The sequence below is a fragment of the Glandiceps talaboti genome, chromosome 20, assembly GCF_964340395.1.
Source record: "Glandiceps talaboti chromosome 20, keGlaTala1.1, whole genome shotgun sequence".
NCBI classification, from domain to species: Eukaryota; Metazoa; Hemichordata; class Enteropneusta; family Spengelidae; genus Glandiceps; species Glandiceps talaboti.
In genome coordinates this window covers 17,317,095-17,322,908 of record NC_135568.1, presented here as the reverse complement: position 1 = coordinate 17,322,908, position 5,814 = coordinate 17,317,095, and positions in this window count along the sequence as shown.

The following is a 5,814-nucleotide window of genomic DNA, read 5'->3' as shown; positions in this document are numbered from 1 at the left end:
TTGATTTAAGTTATTGTCTCTCTTTCTTTCATTATTTCCACTGTTTTCAGGACACCTGAATAATAAAGATCATATAAATGTGATTAAAATTCGGATTTGTGCGTTTGATGGTTTTGAAGTTGAAGGTGAGAGATGATTCGTATGTGTATACTTCTTATAGTAAAATTGTCATTGGTTAAATAAATGAACAAACTCCCCTCCTGCCCACACCCAAACACCATGCATCGTGTCATTAACGGCATAGGTCGGCTAATTGTTCAGTTGGTAGGTTCCATGCGTTTCTTCTGATGTGAACTTTTCTTTTCTTGTGGCAGGTGAGAAGTCAACTCATGAATTGCTTGCCTATTAACCAAAGGATCAAATTACAATTGATTGACATTGTCGCGAGCTCTGCATCCGGGTCGCCAGCTTTTGAACTTGTATTGCTAAAGTAATGATGTGTATGATAACACAGTCGTGTCAGACATACGGACAGACTGACGGACGCACACACACACACACACACACACACACACACACACACACACACACACACACACACATGTTATGTGATGAATTTACCCCGAATCTGTATAGTAGTTTGTCCGTTTTCCACAGGATTTTACGAAATCAACGACTTTCCTTGCTGAAATATCTTGATAACATATTATATTTAAAACTATCAGTACGTTCTTGACGAAATTTCGTCAAAATAATACGTATTCGTTTTAGCGCTATAGAATTGCCAAAATTCAAATACAAGTACCGTACACTGGCCATAAAAAATTTCTGAATGACCATTTTTAGCACAACTGCACTGAAGTCCAATAGTGCTATAGCATGGTGAAATATCTGTGTGTATGTATTTATGTATGTTTTTATGTGTGTATGCGTGTGTGTGTATGCATGTATGGATGTATGTATGTATGTATGTATGTATGTATGTATGTATGTATGTATGTGTGTGTGTATGTATGTATGTATGTATGTATGTATGTGTGTATGTATGTATGTATGTACGTACGTACGTACGTACGTACGTACGTACGTACGCACGCATATATGTATGCATGCCTGTCTGTCTGTCTGTATGTATGTATGTATGTCTGTGTATGTATATATATATGTGTGTGTGTGTGTGTGTGTGTGTGTAATAAACAACTGAGAAGTCAAAATCCGCCAGACTGATTGCCATGATATTTGGTGGGAATATTATATTGTACTTAGGGCGTGTAGATGGAATATTTTTTATTTGATGGGAACGTTCTGAGGGGTGTGTAGAGTAGTAACATGCAAATTGGGTATAAAATTGGGTCTAAAAATTGTGATAGGGACATATTCAGAGATGTGTACATGAAGAACTTATTAAGCATGCAATATATGTGAATTTGGTTAAAGACTTGTATTTCCAAAAGTACTGGGTCTAGGGGTGTGTGATGAGAAATGTTATTCTGCAGATGTTGTTCAAAACATTTTGACCCGGCCAATTGGCCTTATTAACCATGACCACACTCAAAAACCAAATGCTAGTATATTTTGCAAAAGTCTTGTTCTTAGAGATACCTAATATACAATCAAGAAATATATTTCGGTATCCATAACAACAAGATGATACGTGGGCCAACCAAGGTACTAATCGTTAGGTTTCGGTTCAACGTCACAACATTCCTAAGTGTTTTTTCGATCGCCAACCCATAGGTGGGGTGGTACAAAATGTTACGGTTGCCCTCTCAAAACAAGTGAACTATTGCAGACTCTCGTTGAGGGCGTCGCACAAGCATCAAACTGGACCAATTCATTGTTCTCCAAATCGACCTTCTCACGCCCAGTTCTATTGTTTGTTTTTGGTTTCAATACCACAGACTAGTACTCCTATTTCTCGAAAACGTTGATGTTTTTTTTACCAAGGTGTCGGTTCTAAATGATAGATTGTGAAGCTTCTTACTTGATTCTAGGTAAAAAATGTACATGTGACTTGTTTTTTGTGTCTGTGTATGCCTCCGCTCATTCGCCACTGTACACCCATGATCGTATATGTACTCTTCCGATACCAAGCTTATATCATGATATCATTGCGGACTTGTATGATAATATAGGTGGTAGTATTAATCAAGTAATTGAACCTAATTTCATATTTAATAACCTGATTTTTTTTGTATCACTTTAACAACAGTTGACGTCATAATTGACATAGAAACAAGGTTACAAGGCACCAAACACATCATAATAATTGTAATACAACACAGAGCGAGACATAAGGACAGACCCCACCCAAAATATAGTAAACTAAACAACACAGAAAAACAGACCTCAACACACCACAACCCGACACTAAACAACAGATCTCAACACACCACAAATAGCATCGTGACAGTGAAAGGTAGGGGGTAAGCTTGGGAAGGGAATATGTACATGTCCTAGGGGGTAACCCCTAGAAGCCATGGAGGTTTTTTACTCTGAAAAGTCAATTTTGAGACTATTCAGACCATTTCAGACAATAATTTTACAAGACAGCACCAACATGTAAAAAGCAACTACATAGGGTTGAAATACTTTTGAAATATACTTGAAATAACTTTGATAACATCATGCCAGTAACAGGGAAAGAGCCTGAGACTGGGATATGTCCACCTCATGTGGGAGGGGGGGGGGGTCCACGGGGGTCTCCCTCTAGAAGCCCTGGAGGATTTTTACTCTTAAAGCCAGGCTTTAGGCTACTCAGACCCTTTCAAACAATAACTCTATCCATGTTTTACAAGACAGCACCATCAAGTATCAGAAACTTACACTAAGGGTTGAAATATGTTCTTAAACAGTTAAATGGCATCATTATATACATGTAGTAAAGGTCAGCACATCTGCTGGTAGTATCATTGGTAGGAGAGATTTGGAGTTTTAAGCAATTTTAGACTATCTTGGCAACATTTCACATCTTTAAAAGACTATCATCTCAAATTAGAATTGGGTGAAAATATTTAAGAAAAGTTTAATACCACTATGACAGTAAAAAGGTTGTTGGTGCATCTGATTGTTGGTTGAATGCATGAATGACCTCGGGGGTGGGGGAGTCCTTGGGGTTTCCCCCTGGCAGTTTTTGCTTCTATTAAGGCAATGTTTTGGTTATTCATAGCCTTTGAGGTAATATTTCCAAGCTTCGAAAAGCTAACGTAAATGTAAGTTTTAAATGAGTTTCCCATATCACATAAATATGGGCCCGTAACATTGATATATGGGCATTAACATTGCATGTATAGTAAAGTCACCGGTATGTCAGAGAACATTAGGTGGTCATACGTAGTGTATAATAGAAACTGGAATCTGATGAGATGTGGTGATTTGTAGTGTCAATAACATGGAGTGTCCAAAATAGAAAGTATATTAATCCCTTCTGACAAGTTCATAGTGATGAGTAGAACAATTTAGATTAACTTCTTTTATAAACTATCTATGAAGATTACCATTACGAAACCTTCAAGTTCACTTTTGCCCCAAAGTGCAATATAAGTGAAGCATTGATTGTGAACCAGCCAATCATTTACATGACGTGTTCTGTAACTAGTGTGGTAGCTAGGTAATACATATATATGTATAGGTAATATTAAAGAATTCGTGTAAGAAACAGGGACAATCCAAAACACAATGACCCCCCCCCCTCAACAATTTTCAAAACAGCATGACACCCCCATCTGCCAATTTCATAAATAGGGTGACACCCCCCTACAAATCCACCCCACCCCCGTCCCAAGGCCGAAGAAACTGACCGGCCCCTAAACAACACACCCCAACACACCCCAACCCGACACTAAACAACAGACCGAACACACCACAACCCGACACTAAACAACAGACCCAACACACCACAACCCGACACTAAACAACAGACCCAACACACCACAACCCGACACTAAACAACAGACCCAACACACCACAACCCGACACTAAACAACAGACCCAACACACCACAACCTGACACTAAACAACATACATCAACACACACCACAACCCGACACTAAACAACAGACCCAACACACCACAACCCGACACTAAACAACAGACCCAACACACCACAACCCGACACTACACAACAGACCCAACACACCACAACCTAACACTAAACAACAGACCTCAACACACCACAACCCGACACTAAACAACAGACCCAGCACACCACAACCCGACACTAAACAACAGACCTCAACACACCACAACCCGACACTAAACAACAGATCGCTAGAAGCCAGCACATAACCACACAAGGCACCACATACGGCACTAAACACAGAATACCATAACCTGGTACACATTAACACGGGACGGCAGGCCCAACACAAGACAACAAAACACTAAAGAACACAGAACGACAGACCCAACACATGACAACATACGACGGTACACAGCAACACACAGGGCGACATACATTATTCATAAATTATAACAAAGATGTCAGCTCCGTATTTTATTACTTTATTATTTTATTCGGTGATATTCTTATAACAAACACATATCAAAGATGGAATGCTAATTGCATGAATATTTAATTGAATTTCGAATATGTAGGAGTATGACGTCATAGCTTTCAAACAATGCAATATATAAATCAAAGAATGGACAATGCAAAACACAAAGAATTTATCATGAAAAGGAAAACTTGATAACAGATTCAGTTTTATCGATGAAATATTGGACGATGTCGCATCAAAACACAAAGCTGCACTAGCAGCAACTAAAATGAGTTTTTGAAAATATTTTGTTAGGTATAATAACGTATTCGTAATGTTGCACACATTGAACTGTATTACATCATCTATGGGTAAACAAATTTTTGGGTTCGCAGCCAAAACAGCGACCTCAACGGCAATCACGATCTCAACCTATTTCTTTACAGGCATGTATAATGTCTAATTATTGATACTTTAAAAATTTTCAGCGAACATATCGTGGTTGTCTAATCGAAAATGAAACTTCTATTTCATATTATTATTGAACTACTATAAATTAAGATAGAGTGTCTTTTTTATAAGTAATGGACTGATTTTTAGTGAATATAGCTTTGGTTTCTTGATTTACAAAAACCCGATAATGCAGGTGTAATGTGTGAAGGATGGGATGATTAAAATGTGTGTGTCACTTCACTCAGCAATCACTAGACTGGCTTACAAATCGTCCTTAGTGAAATTAGCACTATATACCTTTACAGAGGAATGATGATGATGATGATGATGATGATGATGATGATGATGATGATGGTGATGACGACGACGACGACGACGACGACAGGGTGATGAAGTTGATTGTTACAAGATGATATTAATTAATCACACCGTAATTAATTAGAAAATTAAAATTTTCATAACTCGAAAGATTCATGTCCTTATTTTCATGTCCTAATTTTGTCAATCAATTTCTGAACCTGAACACATGTACCTTATTTGACACCACACGTCCCCGTTGTACTAAACCTAAGCTATGACATGGAATAATATCATGGAGAATACATTCGAAACATTATATTCGACATAATTGCATTCAGTATTTCTATGTCAAGGTTTTCTTTTGACACGACCGTTCATTGTAAATAAAACTACTGATCATGTTCTCAGAGTTACTGTTCGACGACAAAAGTAACTTGAATAATTTATAAGCGACGATGAAAACTCGCTTCATTAATCAGGGAGTAATGAAATACATTTCTTAGTAAATAGTGAACGTCTTCACTAGAGCAAAACGTGATAAAAGTTGCCAAGGGAACGGAAAATTAATTCTGTTCGGACTGTTTTCGGGATGACATACGTGACAGATGAAACGAAACGTTATTTGCATATAGGCAACGGTGCA